The sequence below is a fragment of the Apus apus genome, chromosome 4 (genome assembly GCF_020740795.1).
Source record: "Apus apus isolate bApuApu2 chromosome 4, bApuApu2.pri.cur, whole genome shotgun sequence".
Taxonomy (NCBI): domain Eukaryota; kingdom Metazoa; phylum Chordata; class Aves; order Apodiformes; family Apodidae; genus Apus; species Apus apus.
In genome coordinates this window covers 85680996-85703808 of record NC_067285.1, presented here as the reverse complement: position 1 = coordinate 85703808, position 22813 = coordinate 85680996, and the positions used below count along the sequence as shown (strand labels likewise).

General features: G+C 36.7%; 1 protein-coding gene across 3 annotated transcripts in view; it reads right to left on the bottom strand.

Annotated features, from left to right (window-relative positions):
* The window catches only part of SGCZ (sarcoglycan zeta), a 423412-nt gene that overhangs the window by 122695 nt on the left and 277904 nt on the right, over nt 1-22813 (bottom strand). The window lies entirely within an intron of this gene.

Here is a 22813-nt window from a genome sequence, read left to right as displayed (position 1 = left end):
GTGCAATATTAGCAAATTTAACTTAATTGCTGATTAAATGTCTTGAAGCCATTGCTGACTCTCGTGTAGGAGAACAGTGAAAACTCCTCTTTCTGCTCTGTTGGCTGAGTTGTGAAACAAGTAACCTCCATTTGCTGGGTAGTCATAAACTGCTATAGCTGAGGGTGGAAGAGGACACTGAATTAAACATTACACTTACCTAAACACAGTGTAGCCACTATACCACTATAGCTATTCCCTTTCTAAAACAATTATGAAACTATAGCAGATAAATGATTAACACCACTGCATCCACATCTGAAGCAAGACTGCGAAAATGTTGATTTTATTTAAGAAAAAAAAATAAATTACATTGTATAAAATGTAATTCAGCTGCTAGAACTTCCCAAACACAACAAGGATATAGTTTTCCACACTATGACAGATTTGCAGTGAACACAGTGTTGGGAATCATGACTTCACATGTCAAAGCAGAGAAAATATTGAATAACAGAAGTCACTGCTAAGGCTATCTATAAAACAGAATACACTTGTTCAAGTAATGGGGCACTGAGAAAAATCTACAGACTCTCTACCAGTCCATATGTTTAGCAAAATTTGTAACTAACTACATAAAGCCAAGGATTGCTTTTTGATAGCAAAGGTGCTATCTGTATTCAAATTATGTGTCATGGCTTAGCCCCAGCGCGCAGCTCAACCCCACACAACTGTGTCACACCTCCATCCCAGTGGGATGGGAGTGAGAATCAGAAGGGTAAATGTGAGAAAACACGTGGGTCAAGATACAGACAGTTCAACAGGCAAAGCAAAAGCCTTATGCAAGCAAAACAAAACAAGGAATTAATTAACTTCTTCCCATCAGCAGGTGGGTGTTTAGCCACCTTCAGGAATGCAGGGCTCCATTACAGAATCACAGGGGTTGGAAGGGACCTCGAAAGATCATTAAGTCCAACCCCCCTGCCTGAGCAGGGTCACCCAGAGCACATCACACAGGAACGCATCCAGGCGGGTTTTGAATGTCTCCAGCAAAGGAGACTCCACAACCTCTCTGGGCAGCCTGTTCCTAGTGCTCTGCCACTCTCACAGGAAAGAAGTTTTTTCTGATATTTACATGGAACCTCCTATGCTCCAGTTTGCACCCACTGCCCATTGTCCTATCACTGGACGTCACTGGAAAAAAAAAAAAAAAAAAAAATCACACCTAACAGTTACTTGGGAAGACAAACACCGTCATTCTGAGTGTGTCCCCTTTCCTTCTTCTTCCCCCAACTTTTATTGCTGAGCATGATGTCATACGGTATGGAATATTCCTTTGGTCAGCTGGGGCAGCTGTCCCAGCTGTGTCCCCTCTCAACTTTTTGTGCACCCCCAGACTATTCACTGGTGGGACAATGCAAGGAGCAAAAAAAGTCTTGAATCTGTGTAAGTACTGCTCAGCAGTAATAAACACGTCCCTGCGTTGGCAACAGCGTTTCCAGCAGAAATCCAAAACATAGCCCCATACCAGCTAGTATGAAGAAAATAAACTCTCTCAGCCAAAACCAGCACACTACAACAGCTGAATTATGCCCTTTAAAAAGTGATGTTATGTTTCAAAATATTTTTTCTTAAATCAAGATATGAGATGTCTATACAAATCATTTCACATAAAAAATCCAGGATTCGCAGGCTTTCTAACAAAGAGTGAAATATGAGTAGTGCCTATTTTTGAAAAGGAAGCAAGATGAAGAAATTATACTTTGCTTTTGAATGTACAATCTGCATTAATACCCATTGATTCTCAAATTTAGCAATCCTATTTTTCTATATACACTATAGTAATAGTATATAAAAAAGGAAAGAATAACCTGAGAAAAGACAGCAACCATGCTGTATTTTTGGCAGCGAATAACTACGCAACAAGAACTAGGTACCAATTTATTGATTTAGATAGAAATATAGTTTCCAAGTGAAAAGAAAAAAATCATTATGCTGCTTTATCTGCTTCTGTGAATGTTTCTAACTGTCAGGCACAAAATATTCACAACATAACGGGGAGAGGAGGGGGAAAGGTGAAAAAATACAAACTTCCAGAAAACTGGAAGTGCTGTATTTAAGGTTGTCTAGGAAAATTACATGTTGCATCTCGCATGTATGCATGTGATTAAGTCTGTAATTAAATGTAATATAAACCCTCCTGAATCCCAACTAATTCCAAACAAGGTTGACATTACTCTTAATCAGCTTTTGCCTCATTATTTACATTGCTCTGCAGTAATTGTAGTCTGTTAAAACTCTACTTTGAAGACACTACTGTCAGGCATCAACAACCTCCCTGGGCAACCTGTGCCAACAGCTTACTACCCTCATGGTGAAGAATTTCTTCCTGATGTCTAACCTAAATCTACCCTCTCTCAGTTTAAAACCATTACCCCTTGTCCTATCACTGCCCTCTCTGGTGAAAAGCCCCTCCCAAGCTTTCCTGTAGGCCCCCTTCAGGTACTGGATGGCTGCTCTAAGAGCCTTCTCTTCTCCAGTCTGAATAGCCCAAACTCCCTTAGCCTGTCTCCATAGCAGAGGTGCTCCAGACCTTTGATCATCTTGGTTGCCCTTCTCTGGACCCTTTCCAATAGCTGTGTGTCTTTCCTGTGATGAAGGCTCCAGAACCGTACACAGTACTACAGGTGTGGTCTCACCAGAGCAGAGTAGAGGTGCAGAATCCCCTCCCTGGCCCTGCTGGCCACACTTCTTTTGATGCAGCCCAGGACACAATTGGCTGTCTGGGCTGAGAGCACACACTGGCGACTCATGTCAAGCTTCTCATCTACTATCACCCCCAAGTCCTTATCCTCAGGACTGCTCTCTAGCCATTCTCTGCCCAGCCTGTACTTGTGCCTGGAGTTGTGCCAACCCAGGTGCAGGACCTTGCACTTGGCCTTGTTGAACTTCATGAGGTTGTCATTGACCCACCTCTCAATACTGTTCAAGGTCCCTCTGGATGGCACCCCTTCCCTCTTGGGTGTCAACCACACCACACAGCTTGGTATGGGCAGCAAACTTGAGGATACACTCAATCCCAATGCCTCCAACAAGATGTTAAACAGCACTGGTTCCAGTACTGACCTCTGAAGGACACTACTTGTCACCTGCCACGACTTGGACACTGAACCATGGACCACAACTCCCTGGCTGCAGCCATCCAGCCAATTACTTATCCACCAAGTGGTCCATCTGTCAAATCCCTGTCTTGTCAATTTGCAGACCAGGATGTCATGTGGGACAGTTTCAAATGCCTTGCTATATAATGAAGTGTGCTGTGTTGTGCTTTCTTTTCTCTCCGCCTCCCCCCCACCTTTTTTTTTTCTTTTTTAATATTATTTAAAAACTAAGACATTCTAAGGAACAAGTAAATAAGGAAATCCATACAAATTGCTGCTAGACAAGAAGCATGCAAGAACAAGGTTAGCAATCTGCACGATAGCCAGCTCTCTGTGCCATAGATAACAAAAACTGGGGACCTAGGACAGGATTTGCAATAATGGCTTGGAAGACCATAAATCTAGAGAAATGGCAAATTCGAAGTCAAGTTGTGGACTATTCCAATTGGAAATAACATCTCTTATAACTAAATCTTACAACTCACTCAACCTAGATTAAATAAAACCTCTTTGAGTTAGACTCGGATCAAATTCATTCCTTTAATATTACAAAAGGCTACAAACCTATGGCTAGTACTGTTATGTGAAAGACATGAAAATAGAGAGAACACCTACAAATCCTACTTCAGATCACAAAATTCCAAATTACTTCATCTAGAGAGAAGTAGGAGAGTGTGATACTGCAGTTCAGGAATTCAAACTCTCCATTAAGTAAGTTGAGAACAGAATTCTGCTAGATCCTCCAAAACTTTGTCATCCATCACATGAAGTGGGAAGTTAAAACGCAGCAATAATAAGCAAGATTTTCCTTAGGATTATATACTTGGACTTACATCAACAAGCACAGTTAAAAGTAAACTAAAATGTAATCTGCATTGACTAAAAAATTAATAAGATAACATTTTGTATTTCATTTGTGTATAGTGGTTTTCCTGTTTTCCTTAATAATAAAATACACAAACTATCTGTTTCAGAACTTTACAGCAGGAACAACAAAGTAGCTGGTCCATTATTATGAATTATATTCTAGTTTTTCAAAAGTTCTGCTGTTAGATGTAATATTCCGCTTGTTTTCTGAGTATATATTTAAACCCAGATCTGTCTTCAAAGGCTCACTATCTGAAAAGTGAAGCACTGCACAAAAGATGGAGGGGGGAAAAAAATAATGTAGTATTTAAACCAAGTGTTTAGACACAATATCCTATAAATTAATAAGCATTCACTGCCTGTCACCTTGTAGGCATCATAGCAGAGGCTAAACACGAAAGGAATCTGAATGATGCAGTTGCAGTACTATGCAAGAACACAGATGAAACATCTGTAGAAAGATGCTATGCAAAGGGAGAAAAAAAGAGTGTAAGGTATCAGATAAAGATGGTTGAGGCAACGAAAAAATTGTGAGTTATACTGGAAGTGGAAAAAGAATGCTGATTTTATATGATGGCATGAAAAGCAGGTAATGTAGAGTGACAGTGAGGGGGACAGTAAGGAAGATGAAAGACATTAGCAGCTACATTGTTGATAAAATGGAAGAGATACACAAAAAGCTAGAAGGAAGATTACAAGGAAAATTTTTGTATTGTGTTCACACACACAAAAGGCTAGATTCCATAAACAGAATTGAAGCATAATTCCAGCTGAAGAAAAATGGCTTGTCTATGGATGTACAATAAAAAGAAAAAATGTAGGAAGCTACAGTCCCATGTAAATAGAAAAAAGGTAGTGCTGTTGGCAATGAAAACAGACTGTGTTTTCCTGGATTACCAGGAAAGATAACTGAATTTCAGTAGCCAAAAATAAAGGAAAACAAATAAGAATGTCAAAAAAATGAATTGATAGAAACTTATGCATTCATCCACCTGCTGAAAATAATAGTTGACACTGTGTAAATGACAGGCAAGAGAATAGATCAGGGAAATACTAGGGAAGGAATTATTATAGTAGACTGCAGCAATGTTTAAAGACATGTAGACTAAGGGAAAAAAAATAACCTGTGGAAATTCAGCACTGACATTGAGATTTTAAGTGGAAAAGCTGTTAAAAAAAAAGCAATAATCAGATTACTACCCCAACTAAATGGAATTAGAATACCCTGAATATATTCTGTCCTTTAAAATGGCTTTGAATGAGTGGGGCACTTCAGTTGGCTTCTTCATGTTACATGGCTTCTTCAGTTACAAAAGTAATCTAAAAAAGAAGGAAAAAAAAAAAGTCTATATATAGAATCATAGAATATGCTAAGTTGGAAAGGACCCATCAGGATCATCGAGTCCAATGATGCCTTTGAGGTTTGGTTGTAATTTAGACACAACATCTTGAAGATAATTTAGTCACATTGAAAATTTAATCACACATTATCCTTGTATTTTATTTTTCCAATAAGTGGCCACCTGACTTCAGAAAGAACAATGAAAAACTGCAGATTGCCTAGCATGCTGATACTGGAGGAAAATAAACAAATATGCTGTTTACAAAAGCAGTCATCTTTGTCAATAAATCTGCAAAGAATATTGACCTATAAGAAACAAGAAGAATTTTGTACACTCCCACTGTTTGTTGTGTACCTACAAGGCTTAACTAAAATGTAAAAGCAGAGGCTCTGCCGTTTCTTTAGGAATCTCTACAAACAATTTACCCTTCTTATATATTTCAGTCCTTACACTGAACTAATGCAAGAATATCTAAAATTTGAGAAGCAGAAATTTGATTTGGGTGGAGATGCCTTCTAAGTCATGTCACATACACAAAATTGTTTGTTGACAATTTCTACTTAACAATATTTCAAAACCATTTCAGAAGAAACTAGCTAATCAGGAGGAGAGAATAATCACATAAAACAATTAAGATTATACCATGAGGTAGTTCCTCATAAATCCATGTATTTTCATTTAGAACTAAAGAACACAGTTTGTTACAAAAATAAGATTTTTATTAAGTATTTCAATCTTGTTCTCCATGAAAAAGGCTGTGCTAAAAAATACATCCATCCCTGGTACGTATTTAATTCAAGTTTTATCTCACATCTCTACTGTAGTTTCCAATCAGGACTGGACATTACTAGACTGGAAAAACCATGCAAGCAAAGCAAGCAAGCACTAAACAAGCAGTAGTAACCTTTCCAGTAGCATTTGTTCCCATTCAAGAATGATAACGCCTGTCTTACACTTAGTGGTGGGCTTAGCTCCCCAGTTGACAGGTTCTGCAAAAGACTGCTATTCCTTTGCACTACTGCAAAATCAGCCATACCTCAGCCACTCCTGACATAATGGTTCAGTTTTCTCTTGTTCTTTTCCTTACAGGCAGCTTGAAGTATTTTTTTAATACATAACCTGAAACTCCCAACACTATAATGCAATTGCTGTACTACACAGCTCATTGTCTTTCCTTGTATGTCAGTCTCCATCTTAATGCTTTCTGTTTATCCTAGTCTGCCTTATCTGCACCTCTCAAAGTATCAGAATAAAAAGAAGCAACAGAACAAGCCTAATTTGTGGATACTGACCATAGTTAAGTAGATAAAAATTACCTCACTTGTTTTTTCCAGCATATCTGGGTTCTTTGCTATATTGTTCTGTTACTAATTTATGATGGGATTAGAATCAGATACTTCTTATCAGAAGAAACTGTTCTAAAAATTGGATTCCACAAAATGGCTGGAAAATAGCTCTTCTTTTATGTAACCATTAGAGTACCTACCTTGGATCTGACAGGGCCAACTTTTGTTTTTCCTCCATAGGCTGAGATAACTAGAATCTATTGCTGACTGTTACAATCACATTACTCTAATGATTGCTCTCTTCTCAGTAACAATTCAGTTTGTATAAATAATACAAATTTTACTGGAAAAAAAATTAAAAATCAGTCACTTCCAATCAGTGCCCTTAACACAAAGATTCTTTGTCTCAAGAGATCTTTTAATATCTTTAGAAAATCCATGCTGCTCCATCAGAAAAGAATGAGAATGATTTTAAGATACATTTTGCTAGTTTGGGCTCTCTCATCTGCAGATTTCTCTTCTAGATTTAAAATATTACCCAATTTAAATTGCAAATTCCAAATAAATAGAATTCTCTAACAACAGGTGAACAAGAAGAGCTAAAGAAGCCACCAAAAAAATTTTTAAATATGATTTATCAATTTTATGAGGATTCATTCATCTAAGGTTGCTTATGGTAACAAGTAGGCAAAATGATCCAGAAGGTCCTTTCTTACCCTGTGCTTTCTCATTATTTTACATTGGTGTATTAAGGCACCTGTACCTTTCTAAATGTTTTCTTATAGAGTGACTCTGCATTTGTCAGAGAGGAAGGCTTACAATAACCTTATGAGCCATATCACTCAAGTACTGAAGTACCTACAGTCAAGCACACACTTCAGTAACTCCCTGGATTAGCACTTCTATGCAGAAAAGTGTGATTTTCTTATTAAAAAACCAAATATAATTAGGTAGAAGCTGTTACACTGCTTCCTTGATCACACTGTAGCAAACAAACATTACAGAAATCAATTTTCAGGACAGTCTAAGGATCCTATTACTGTAAAAAATGAAAGTGCTTATTTTAATGTGACGAAAAAGTGTTTTTCAGGTTTTGTAGTTGCAGAATATTAATTTTCAAGAAATGTGAGCATCTGACATTGCAGTCATTATAGCTACTAAGTTCATACATATTACTTAATACTCCAGCACAAACCTGGCATGTTTTTCAAAAAGAGCTACCACACATCTTTCAATAAGCAACACCTTGCTCTATTGATACACACAATAAAATAAATGGTATTAAGACCAAAGTTAACTTGGTGCAGACATCCCTCTCTTGCAGAGCAAGGGAAATGGAAGTGTAGGAAATGCCACAAAGTTGCTTGAAAATAACTTATATTTTGTTTAACAGTCTGCTTAACTGAACGCTCATCTTCTGATAGCTTCAGCTTCCTTCTCTACAGTCTGAAGGGATTAAAAATCATAACTTCCACTTTTTTGAGTGTTATAACCACAAAGATCAAGGGAACCACCTTATCTCCTTGCAGATAGCTCAGCACAGCAAAAGAATTTTAGAAGCTATCAGTTATGCCTGGCAAATGGGAGAAACCTTGTAAAGTGGTTAACTAAAAAAAAAAAAAATCTTGAACATAAACTTACTGCACTGTTTTGAGGGATGATAGTGCGTTCTTACGTATCACAAAGTTCCTATGGTATGGTTAAACTCCTGCTCACTGAAGGACAACGAAAGCTATGTATTTGTGAATCAACAGTTCAACATCTCACTGACTTTTGTAACAGGGACTTTTAAAACGTCATTTGCAGAAGGGAGTTTTAGAAAGCACAGTTTAATACCACAATTCAGCCCTTTAAAAACACAGCATCAGGGCCATCTCCATCATAAAATCTTTCTCATTCTACAGCTCTGAGGATGCAGGGTATATACGGGGTTGCTGCCTGCAGCACTGTCCATACAAGAACCCTGGATGGGAATTCTTCAATCCAGATTCTGTGCTCAAACTGGGCAACACAGACCTACACATTTCTAAAACAGAAATTAGGAATGACAGGATCACTGAAAATATTATTTAGGAAACTGGTAAAGACCCATAAGCAAAGTGTTGAAGCAGAAAAGTCCATATGATCCAAAAGGGTATCAATAACATGCTAAACATGAAGATCTCTAGCAAAAAAGTTGCTGACCAGCTGGAAAGAAATGCAGGCATACCAAACATGGAGGATGAATAGGACATCCTACAGAGAAGCAGTTGTTTAGGGAAGCATCCATGGTCTAATCCCCAACAGGAAATGAAGAACCCATCCCAGTACTAGTGAAAAGGAAGCTATACATCCTTAACACCAAGAATAATGAATCTGACTATATTTGAGGCTTGACCGCCATCTGATTATTACTTCATACAGCTCATTTGTAATTACAGTAATAATATAACAATCTAGGGAGAGAAGGAGATGCAATAATTCAAATTCATAAAGTACATCTTGTTGAGGACAAGCAGTCAAAAAGCATGGGTGAATACACTTACTCTGAGGTTCCGACCAAAATGGAGAAAGAACCGTTAAGTGACTGAAAAGGATTGTTATAAATGAAATAAAAAATAATTTAAAAATACAAATTTGGGAATTCCCTCCCAGACCAGAAGGATTAAGCAGATGATGTATTTGTGAAGAGTAAACCACAGCACATACCTCAGGGGATAATGAAGATACTAACACCCTTCATGAATGCAGCAGGAGACAGGCTGAAGAGGAAACTCCTGAAATGCTTTAATGAAAAGAGTAATGAGAGGGCAGGGGCTACTTCACATTTGCCTCTAATTAACCTCAAAGAAACCGCTAAAAAGGTGAAGATTAAGTGGTAATGTAGTTGAGATTGGTCACAAAAGGACCAAATTCTCAAAAGTTAGATAACAAGGAAAATAACTAAAAGCAATGTATTTCAAGAAGGTAAACTTCAGTAAAGGGACTCTGAGAGAAGAGTTCCTGGGTGACTTGCCTAAGGTTGAGAAGAAATTATAGTGAAATGGTAGCTTCCTAATGAACCAATTTACCTAAAGGAGAAGAAAGACTTCTGATAGATCCTGAAGAATATTGAAATTTGATGCCTTTTTTTAACTTATTTTTTTCTTCTTAAATTTCTCCTTTAGTCAAAAGGTCAACATAATTGGTTCTCAGTTTTAATTGGAGTACCAGTGATAAAGGCTTAAAATCCTGCAGGGAACAGATAACTACAATTATGAATACTTCTAGGTATTTTCAAGCAGCTGAGTGAAATTAACTTCATCCAAAGGTATAAAAAATCTTCAAGCCATAAAAATTACTATCTAAAATGTGTCTGCAATAGTGACATAGAGCAGTAGAGTGTGGCAATTCCTTGTTTCCCCACTTACTCCATGTTGGCTCAGACTGGGGGCAGTTTTTCTGCATGTCAAAGGGATTCCTTTTGGATAAAATTGAATCAGAAGATCTGTTCAAAGTGCAGCAACAGTGTTTAAAAGGAACAGAAAGGTCCCAATCAATGTGTGATCTGAAGCACAAGCAAGTCCTGGAGCAAGTAGCACATGCACCAACAAAATGCCCTCAAACCACAGAGACCACCTGTTCTTCTACATTTGTGCCACTTAAAAGGATAGAGGTCTTGAGGTCAGTAACCAGCTTGTACAGATGCTCTCAGCTCCTTACTAAGGGTATTCCTCTATATTACAAGAACTCCTGTGGTTCAGTATATTTTTCTTCAATTGCTGAATCCTTTTCCAGTGCTTTTCTGAAATGCTTGTCTCACTTGCCTTTGTTTTGTTGATTTTGTTGTTTTTGGTTTCTTCTTGTGTTTTGTTTGTTGGGGTTTTTTTTATTCATAATGATTCCTCTTTTCCATATTTCCTCTCCAATCAACCTCTTTGGTCTCACAGAATATTCAATATATTGCAGTCACAATGCCAGATCATGGTCAAGGGTGTCAGCTATGCCCTCTTGCATCTGTAAGTTCTGCATCTACTGTAAATCATCCTCAGGACTTTGCACTCTCACCTGCCCAAATTCCAAACTCTGCATATCCTCTCTCATTTACCCTGTGTCCTACAAATGAACAACCGAGAGAGTGGAAGTTACTACTTTTGTGATGTCTACTTGATCATTTTCCCCTGCCACAAGATTTCAGACATAATTTCTTCCACTCTGAGCCTCTGTCTGGCCAATATCCAATGTCAGAGTCAGGAAGCAGCAGGAATTAGGAAGTTCACTACAACACAAAAAAAAAAAAAAAAAGACTTGCTTCCCCCAAAAAAATGGTGTGAGAACACCCATGTGCTTCTGTCCACTAAATGGATGAAAGGATGCTCTGGCACTTGCTGAAGAAACACTGAGAAACCTATGCACCTGAAAGCAAGAGTTTGTAGAGTATCTTTGTTTTGGTTGTCTTTGAGCAACGTGTGCAACAGGGATGTTTTCCCCAGGTGACCAGGTATAACATAAAAGTAAATAAACATGCATGACTATAGTCTAGCTTTGGAGTCCTTGATACAAATTGCTCTTTTCTATTGATCCTTTCATGTTGCACCATATTAGTTTTTGTTGTGTGGCTCACAATTACACAACCTATGAAAGCAAAGACTATGACAGCCTGTAAATGATGGATGAGAGCAAACTGTAAAGGTGAAAACTAGAAAGATAGAATTCATATTTATCTTTTAAAAGGCAAAACAGTGGCAGTAAAAATCAAGTTACCTTGAACTCTTTTTAAAATATCATTAACACTATACCAGAATAGATTATCAAACAAGCTCTTTGTAGGCAGCTGGAAGATGCACATCAGATTAATGAGATGCAAAGCAATGAAAAAGCCAGTAACAAGATAACAGTGAAACAATGGGCAATGCAAATAAGCATTAAATAATAATTTTTTAAAAGACCTACAAGAAAGGGGGTAAACTTGATGACATTGTTCATTTGAGTACAAGAACCGGACCAGAAAGATCTTTCATGGTTTTGCAATATCCATTCATAAAGATTTTTAAGAACTTTTTTGACACACGTCTTGAGAATGATGCAATGTTTTGGCTATGCTGTGGCAGAGAATTAAATAGGTGGGTTTTGGATATATCTTCTGCCATTCTGCTTAAAATTGTTCTTAGATTTCCATGCAGAGACTATTAAACACAGCATGTGTCTTCACATAGTGCAGAACTGGATTTTTGCCTTCCCGTTGTTGAAGAAGTACTTATACTCAATGCACATAAAGATCTTTTAAGCGCACTTTATAACACTGCAAATATCTAAGCCATATAATTAAACACAACTCAACAGACACAGTACAATAGATTGGAATTAATATTGTTTCTTTTTTTTTTTTTTTCCAAATAGATTTCTTCCACAGCTTACTATATTTGCTGTATTTTACTGAGCATATTTCTAGAATAATTAAAATAAAAATGCTTTTTTCAAACAATATCTTACAGAAGTCCAAGTGCAGCAGACCTGCATATATCTCCAGAAAAATTCCATCCAAAAATTAAGATAAAATTAAAAATAATGAAATAAGATTTTAAGATATGAAGAATTAAGTACATCTGAATTTTCAGTTACCGTCTTTTTAGCTGTTGCAAGCATCATAATTTGTTCTAGTATAATCCACACGTGTAGAGGGCTCTCTGTGGCAGAAGTAGTAGAGTAATAGAACAAGCATAATTTCTTATTGTGCAGACAGTAAAGCAGTTTAGAGAATACCAACATAAAGTGGTCTTTAATGCAACCAATATGTGGTAAATTATTCACATCAATGCTTTCACATACATTCATTTACTCAGCAGGGTCCTCGTTTAGGTACAGGATGGAACATAAAGGAAAGAAGCCCTGAAAACTGGGCTGACAACAGATCACAGACTGAAACAGTCAAGATGAGTTGGGATGCTGTGACTCTCCAAACAGCAGTGACAGGCTTTGATGAATTCAGTTAAGTAGATGGAGTACAGTCTATCCAGAGAACAGGGATTCAGAATAAGTGTCAGTTTTAGCAAGAAAAATGGGTTCTATAATGATAAAACAACAACAAAACAAAAGAAGTACAAAAATATGTCTATGAGCACAGACCCTTAGAGAGATCAAAGTAAGAAACCAGAAGAGCTTTAAAGGAGATTTTATGGGTAAACCACTCCTGCTAGCACAAACAAGATGTGCTATAGCCTCTGAAGAAGGAAAACAGCAGAGACATTTCTCTCTTCACCTTAAGAGACAGGTATCTCATTCCATATGCTGAGAGCAACTAGGGAATGATGAAAGAGAAAGCTGGAGTGGGCAGACTGATTTGACTTTCCATTTCTTGGAGAAAAATGTTGCAAATTTTATTCTTTGCATGCTTCTTCCTCAATGTGAATCACCATGTATTTCCTTTGATCTACCATCATCCTTCACTAGAGTTACAGTTTAGTCACATGTCCTGTCAAATTTATTTATTTTAATCACTGTGAGGGAAACTCAGCTTTTTACAAGGAGGTTAGACCAAATGCTGCTATGGTGATTTCATATATTTTCTGTGTACAGAGGTTTCTTGAATGTATGAAAAAGAAAATCAAAAGTATGGAGGGAGAAAAACGGGGGGAAATGCAGTAAGGTAATTCCAACTCTTAAGAAGTCTTACATATGGTATCTGCCCTATCTGCAACATGAGGGCATTTTGTTCTACTGAACAGAAGAAACTTAAAAAATTATTTCTCAGTGAATCTGGCACTTGTTGAAATTCTAGGTGAGTACACTGTGTCTCATGATTCACCAAAGAAAAATACAAAATGGAAATATTTGTCAAATCACTTCTGAAGTGTTTAAAGCCTTTAGCCTTTCATACCTATTTTTCAAGGCATATCATTTCAGGTACAACTTAATTTAAAAGAAGCAGCACTCAGGTATATTTTTTTCACGGCTGACTATCTTAGTCCTTCTGTCTTTGTTCAAAGGGGAAAAAAAATACTTTTTCAGTATAATGTGCACAAACGTAACCAGAAAGAAAAGATCCTTAACAGCATACCATCTCTGTAGCTCTGAATGTTCAATAAATGTTGGTTTATTGGGTTATTTCATTTCACTTACAAGTGTCAACAAATTGCTGAATTTCAGTAGAAGTAGCATTCTATATGACCACCAGTAAGAGGGATTTAACTGAGATTCAATAGCCACATTTTGGTCATGCAATTTTGGCTGTATTTTTTTTAGGAAAGAAAAATGCAGTATGAGCAAAACAAATAAAATAATTGATCAAAAATATTAAAGGAAGACATTCATCATTAACTGCATAATGTATTTCAGAACAGAACAAAGGATAAATTATCCTCAAACACACATCAGAAGCAGGAATAGTATTTAATGTCCTATGAAGTCAGCTGGAATCCTTTTTTTAATTATATTTATAGGTCAGAAGCTATTTCAAGATATGCAGAGGATCCAACATTTTGGTTATCAGTGAAGATTAAACAATCCATCTGTTGGGACGTGCAAGGTTTTGGATTGATGCATTTGCAATGCATATGAAGTAGACTTGTATCATAGGTCATCAGCAAGATGTTGATGAAAAAGAAAATAAAAAGGGGGGGGGGGAGGGGGCAGAAGTAAATTTCAATAAATATAGCCATTCTCTTTTGGTAGCACTACTTCCAAAGGAAGCACATTTAGAGACAAGGCAAATTTCCAGGAAGGTTAAATGCAACAGTTTCTCAAAATTAAGAGTAAGTAGAAAGCAGGAAGTAAAAAAACCAAACCAAACAAAAAAACAACCCGCAAACCAAAAAACAACAACAAACATGTAAAAAACATTCTGCCCTAACTGTATGTGCTTTATACCAAAAAATCTCAAATCACTAACTTTTTTTCCAAAAGTAGCAAAGAACATAGGGCAAGTACAGACATTTAAGATCTCTATTGCTGTCTTGTAAGCAGTATAGACGACCTAACAGGTACTTCTTCTTTTCTCTGCTGTCTTATTTTCCCTAACTGATGTTTTGAAAAAAGGCACTAGAGGTTTGAAACTTCACTAGTGAGAAAGTAATTCTCCTGCACACTACAGCTACAAAAAGATAGAGACTCCCTTTTTACAAGGAGGCATCAGCCACCTCTCTAGGAAGCCTGTCCCAGTGTTTGACCCACCTCTCTGCAAAAAAATTCTTCCTAATGTCCAATCTAAACCTCCCCTGCTGCAGCTTTGAACCGTTCCCATGCATCCTATCACTGGATACCAGGGAGAAGAGATCAGCATCTTCTCCACTTCACCTCCTCAGGAAGCCATAGAGAGCAACGAGGTTATCTCTCAGCTCCCTTTTCTGCAAAAGAGACAAGCACAGTCTTTAGCCTTTATTTCTATCTGTACCAGAAATGAGACTCATATTTTCCTTTAAAAAATAATAGTTAAAACCCCCTACAATTCCATGGTAGTTCTCCATTAGCTCCACCATAACTTTTTCTTCTGCGTGATTGCATGTTTTGAAAATTTTGTTAGAGGTATATTATTTTTAATTGACTTTAATAGCAGATTTAAAAATACAGCATTCTATAACAATTATATAACTTATAGAGCATTCTATAACAATTAATATGAGCACTGAACTATATTCAATTTCCAGCCTCCTGAGAAAAACACTTCAATCACTTTACGCAGACAATAAGTGCAGAAAATCATTCCAGTGTGACTACTTCTGAGTCACACACACTTGAAGAAATGGCTTATTAAATTCAACACAACAACCTGCATGTAAAAAGTCCCCACACGCTATGTAGTCAGCAAGAGACTTCTGTATCGAAATGTGTATGTATGCAGACAATGACAAACATTACTTTAGAAAAGGCTTTTGACACCACCTTCCACCATTCTCTCCCATGAAGTCAAAGGAAGCATGAACTGAAAAAACAAACTGTTAATCGGGTATAAAAAGGCTGGGCCACTAGATACACGAGGGAGTAGTCAAAGGTTTGCTATACAGGTGGTAGTCAGTTTCAAGGAGAGTGTCCCAGACATCAGCAAGTTAATTAGTAGGACCTCCTGGGAAATTGCCATAAGGGACAAGGGACCAGAACAGAGCTGGCAGATCTTCAAGGATGCTTTCCATACAGCAGAAGAGCTCATGATCACCAGGTGCAAGAAATCAGAAAAGGATGGTAGGAGATCAGCACAGATGAGTCAAAACCTGCTGGCACATGCCCATCCCTGGAAACAAGGCCAGACTGGACAGGGCTTTCTTTGAGCTACCTGATCTACGTGAAGATGCTCTTTTCAGGGGTGTTCAACTAGATGACAGTTAAAGCTCCCTTCCAATCCAAACAATTCTATAATTCTGTAGTGAATCATACGCTGTTTATACTTCCGTTCAAGAGCTGCGTGAGGAGACAGAACCTGTTGGAACGAGTTCAGAGAAGGGCCACAATGATGATCTCAGGGATGGAGCACCTCTCCTATGAAGACAGGCTGAGAGAGCCGGGGCTGTTCAGCCTGGAGAAGACTCTGAGGAGACATTATAGCAGCTTTCCACTACCTGAAAGGGGCCTACAGGAAAGCTGAGGAGGGGCTTTTACCAGGGTGTATAATGACAGGACAAGGGGTTTTAAGCTGGAAGAGGGTAGATTTGGGTTAGATATTAGGAAGAAATTCTTTACTGTGAGGGTTGTGAGACATGGAATGGGTCGCCTAGGAGGCTGTGGATACTGCCTCCCTGGAAGCATTCAAGGCCAGGTTGGATGGGGCTCTGAGCAACCTGGTCTATATGGGAAGTGTCCCTGCCCATGCAGGAGGGTTGGAACTAGATGGTATTAAAGGTCCCTTCAAACCCAAACCATTTTATGATTCTAAGATACGATTCTATCACTTCCAGAGGTCCCTTCTAAAAATATTCCTATGAGTCTTTGTAACTAAAGAATTTAATTGGAAATATCTATACATATTTACTGCTACAAAAGACCTAAGAACTTTTGAAAAGTGTTGCATAATGTAATATAAAAATAATGTAGAAATTGAATAAAAGAAGTATTCAAGAAATTAAAACCTTGCATATAAAAAAAAAACAGGGTTGAAAAAAGGAAATAATTTAATAGATTATATGAATAAGGTGGAGTGTGGCAGAAAGATAAAAGACAGCCAGAAGTAGACAAGGAGAAAAGTGTCAGAGATAGCTGTCTTACATGAAAATGAAAGAGAGGAGCAAAAATAAAATTAAAACCTGTGAAAAAAAAGTCTATCTGCACAACTAAATTGTAGAACTGGAGACCACAACTCAGTATTAAATCCCTATGATTCAAAATATAAGACCACCAATAAACAATGTAAATTTCAAGAGGAAAAAAAGTAGTCAGGATTTCAGTAACTGAGATCTTACTAACAGACTTTCTGAAATACTTCCTGCAACTAGTACTGGCTACTGCCAGTATGTAGGGAAATCACTTCACTGGTGTGCCCAGAGAAAGCTTTGAATGGTGCAAAGGTTCATACACAGAAAAGACAGGTTTAAAGCAGTTTCTAGCTTTTAAAAAGTTGACAGCTCAGAAGTACCTCTGTGACAGGACTCTTGAGTTTGATCTTTCCTTTTTTTGCCATAATAATCAATCAAGTGACAATACAATTCATTTTACTATGCCTTTTGAAGTCCAGCTGTTAGAATCATGCACTTCTAGCTCCAAAACAATACATTATTACTGCCAAGTACTATTTATCATTTCAAATGTTAAATTCTTAAAGGCATTAATTATTTATAGGGCAAAGCCAACTCAACTCCTAAAACATAAAATAAGGATACAGTCTCCTTTGATAGATATCCTTTGAAATTTAAAAGTGTCATAAATCTTCCAGTTGGGTATCTTTCCAGTTTAAACCCATCAAATTATATGAACTTATCAGAAATGCTTTGTGCTGTTCAGTTTAAGTAAGCCACCTATTCCCTAGGTAATTCAATGTGCTTTGCATCAAGATTAGATATTCGCAGTTTACAGAGAGCATTGTCTATGAGCAATGTTACTATCTTATTTTTGGAGTTCACTTTGCAAAAAATAGACATAACCACTAATTGTGGTGGAAGCTTTTGCAGTGAAGTACACTATGCTTTCAAATACAGTCAGGACAACAACAACAAAAAAACCCCAGCAAAACAAATAGGTATTGTCAAGATGACAAGGCATCAAAATTCTCTTCATAGATACAGGAATGACAGTATTTTAATAAAAAAATTATTGGTTTCATAAGCTATTTGACATTCCAAACCATGATAGATGGAGACTGCAAAAATGAAAATCAGTCTGTCTGGTATATTAGGCCAGATATCAGGTTAAAGTTCTCCTCTTTAAATAGGCAGAAGTATAATCAGGCAAAAAAATTCTATCTAGTAATTACCATTTAGCTTTCCCAGCAATTATAATCTAGAATATAACATTTTTAAAACAAGAAATCCCCAGGAGGGGGGAAAATAACCCCAAATTTATTCAAAGATTATTAAAAGTATTACATTATATTGTATTTATATACCTTATATAATTATATTATACTTCTGTAAGCGTAAGTGATCACCTTTTTTTAAAAGGAGTGAGAAACTCCAATTTTATAGACATTACAACATGATGACTGTACACTCCCTTTATGTAAAATGGCTGATTCTTCAGCATTAGGCATTTTAAGGAATCATGTTATACAAAACAGGTGCTTAAATTACACCACTTAACAGATGATGACAATAATGTAAGGAGTTTATAGCTATAATTTCAGCTGAAAAGTGGCATTAACAGTTGGGATTTGGAGACATGTACTCCTTTCCACTTCAAGGCAAGGGATAAAATTTTCCCAGACTGACACTACAGCTTTTTTTAATAGGGCCACTGTTATGAGAAAATTAAGGCAATAAAACCCAATTAAAAACAATAAAGCTTTTCACAATAAAAGGATTTCAACACAGTACTGAGAACTCAGGGAATTCAAATTGCTAATTTCCCAATCAAAAAATAAAACTTTTGGGATGGCATAGTCAGTATATTTACATAAGTATAGGAAGGTTTTTTCCTTGTCAAAAGAACTCGCACCACCCTTGCATAAAGACCTCTAACAGCATTCACTTTCTTGATGAAATGAAGTTATCTCAGAGCTTTCAGTAACTGAAACAGTATATTCAAAGAACAAATAAGTATCCTTGTTAATATCAGGAATTAACTGAGCTCTTTAAGTATTTAATTCTAAAACACATTTTCAAACCATGGCACATGTACACAGTTGTGTGTTAAGAGTTATTTACAGCTTACTGTTATTGTTTTGGAAGCAAAAATACAAGAAATACCCCAGTATTCCTCTTAAGGCATCAACTCCAAACTAAATTCTAAGTCAGTCGTGTGTGCGAGGGGTCAGGTTTTTTATTTCTCTGTTTTACTGGGGTTTTTGCTGTTTTCTGGAAAGTCAGGGTGTCTGGGGATTTTTGTTGTTGTTGTTGTTTGGGTTGGGGTTTTGTTTTTAAATATTTTCCATTAGAGCATCAAGTTTCTTGACCTGCTATATCAGGTTATCCATCATGATTTTAAATCTTTTCTAAAGGCTTTCCTACAAGATAACATACCTCAACCTGTTGCACCTCCAATAATTTTTGTCCCTAGATAAGAAACTTAAACTTAAGTTTGGTTTGGGTTGTGATGGGTTGGTTTGTTTGTTTGCTTTTAAAACACCATTTATATGAATGTTTGATCTATATTGTGTTATAATGTACTGTTAGCAGTTTGTCATCCTCAATAATTTTCACACACACAAAGTTTATGGTATGCCCTACATGCAGCTATCACTTTTCAATTATAATATCTGGCATCAACACCAAGTCATCTATACAAATATTTATTATTAAATCACCTGAGAGAGTATGACATAAGTTCATGCTTCAAGACTGACAAGCCAGTTTTTAAACTTGTAAATGCATCTCTTACTATTTAATTGTATATTGAATAAGAAGGGGTAATACCTTAAAATGCATTGATCACCACTTCTAACATCAAACATTATGCAATCTAATTTATAACAGGCTTTGAAATGGATGTGGGCGTAGGTTAAGTTTTGTCTTAAATGCTAACATCAAGAGATAAATATTCTTAGAACTTACGGTCAGAAGGTGGCTTAGGTCTGTGGATGCAGTTAAGATGCAACATAAAGCTTTAAAGGGTATTCTTTTGCAGAAATGTAAGTATCCCAGAATGTGGAGATATAGCCCTAGCATCCCCATGGCATCTGCTATGAATGCTAAACGCCTGGCCAGAGAATAACTGAGGTAATGTTTTTGTCAACCATTTTTGGGTTTCTCCTACAGACCCACCACAAAGATGGAGGAGGAGGAGATCCTGTGAGTGCTGGGATAATTAGGATGACATGAAGATGAGCAAAGAAAACATCAAATTTCAAACACATATTTGAGTATTCTGAATAGCATAAGTCTCACACAAAATCAAAATGAAGGCCTTTCTTTACCAAAGATACTTCAAGAGACTAACACAGTATTTCCACTTCTATTCTGTCTTCTCAAAAGAGAAAAAAAAAAAAAAGTTCAATAATACTTGCTAAAATTTTCACCAGAAAAAATTGAGATATACAAAAAAGTTTTAATTAAAAAAATTTCAGTGTTCTTCCATTGCTTTCATAAAATTATATACTGTAAAACACTAGATGCATTATTTTTGAGCTGGAAAGCTCAAACATTACATTCCGTTTGTGCTATACCACTGTGACTTGCCTGAAGCACAGAAAACACTGGTTTCTAACATTTTCTTATTTTTATGTTAAATGCCTATGTTAATTCACAACAAAATGAAGAAGCAAAAACTCTGAAGAACAATATCACATGCACATACATAAGCCCACATAAATTTTTATATATAAAAATATTAATAAAAGATGATGGAAATCAGGCATCCCTACAGAACAGAAATCTGACATTTTGGAATGCTCCTTTTTATGAAAAATATTGAAGAGCTTTTAAAGGTCCCTTCAAACATTTTTTGCATTTTTATTATTATTGTAAGTGTTAGTTTTACTTTCTCATACCAGAGACTAAACTAAAAGACAGCATAACTCTCAAATAGGTGAAGTGCTTACCAGTAACATGATACGAGATAATCTAGAGGGTAGAGTCCTGTTCTGACACTATTTCACAGATAAAAATGTATTATGACAGCTAAGAAAAAGATGTACTATCTGTTTGGTCCAGTGATCTCTAATACTTCCAGCTGAAGCCCATACAGCTTATTACAAATACAGAGAAGTGCTGAACACACAGACTCCTCTGCTCACATCATAGGACTATTGCATGTACACAATAGAGTAGATTTTAAATGAATAGCAGATCTAATCATTCCCTTGGAGGAGCAGAGGTGCAAGTTGTAGAAATTGATTGGACACTGTTTTCTGGCAGTCACCAGAAAACATATGTTAGGAGCAGACTAATGTGGCCAGAGTAATTTCTTCAGCTCACTACTTCCTTCTGAAATACCCATGAAGAAGGTGGCCACTGGCAAGCATGGCAGGGTGAATGTATTGCTCTGTTCAACTCATAATATTTCATAGAGTCAAAAAGCTTTGCTCACAAAATTTAAAACAAATGCACACAAACCCAAAAGCTAGATATATTTCTGAATAATAACAAAATCAAAACTGACCCATTCAGTTATAGGTACAAGAGGGTTTTGATTAAAAATACAGATTTCTCAAAACAAAGTAAAAAAACCAACCCTCCAAAAGTTCTTAAACTGCTCCAAAAAAATCCAAAAAAACCTGCAGACTGCAGCTAAATGGCTTTTGCAGAAAGTGATAAAGAATGAAATTCATACTTAGTAAAATACTTCAAACAGAAAATATTTTCTCTTCCTGAGTTCACCTGATGATCTTCAGAAAGATGTTAGTCACTGTGGCACTGAAAGAGGGAGGAAAATAATCTCAATGCTTAGCTTCTACGATCCTGTGCCACCTCCTCTAGGTGAACCTGCTTTAGCAGGGGGGTCAAACTAGATGATCTGCAGAGGTCCCTTCCAACCTCTACCATTTGTGATTCTCTGTGATTCTTTTTCATAATTAATCTTTATAAAATTATATTTTGCTGGTCAGCCATTCCAAATTTCAGAGGGAGCGAATTATCCAGGACACCAGGAGAAGGAGAAGGAAAAAGAAAACACTATGAAGCAAGCATGTTGGTACTGAACATTATCTTTTGACAGTAGCCATATAAAATGCTACATTAAGTCTGATGAAGCTTGTAGACAACTAAATTAAAACCTACTCCACTCATGTAAAAAAACATTGCCATAACATTCTAGATCTAAATTAAGGATGATTATGGAATACATCTTGTTACAAGGATGTCTGCACATTTTCAGAATTAAAAAAAACAACACTGCTGGAGTTACCTGTATTTCTTTAGAACAGCAATTCCCTGTTAGTTTTCACAATTCACCTGCAATGCCTGTTCTAGCATAAACAGATCCACTCTAATACTTAAGCTATACTGGGAGAGAAGAGTGAGCAAGACCACTGGAACATTAAATAGCAATAAGCAAAACAGTTGAGGAGTGAATATTACATTTGCTGGTTCTGCTAATCATCTGAGAGGAGTGTCTTTGTTTAGCCCTTTTCTGGAGAGAAACTGAAACAGTTTACCCAAGATACCTGTCTATGTTGTTCACCAAAATGCACTGTACTCCATTTACAGGCAAGTTTTAGCTTGGGAACTGTGAAGTCCAGCTCCACCAGAACTTTTTTACTCTCATTAAAACAGTCCTAGCGACAATGTGTTTTCTATGGGGCTGTGTTCTCTATTGCACTAAGGCAATCAAAGATTCAACTAATCCTTGTAAAATAATAACTGATGAAGCGAGACAATAAGGAGATTAAATCACACAGAAATTGCTCAAAGAAAGATAAACTTAAAAAACTAGCACCCCACTTGTGGGTTTATGAAAATATTTTCTTTCTAATACAAAGAGACAGCATAGTTCAATCATGCCTATGGATTATTAACAGATGGATTTATTTTTTTCGCTCTGCAGAGTAGCCAACTGTCTTTGCTGTGGAGAGCTCAAAGTGTGGACTCTATCTTCTGAAAGGAGGCACTGAAGTTAAACTACACATTCCACATAAACTATCACTGTATTAGTGTTCCCTGTTCTTGTTGAAATTGCCATCTTTATTTATTAAGAAAATGTTTAATATTTG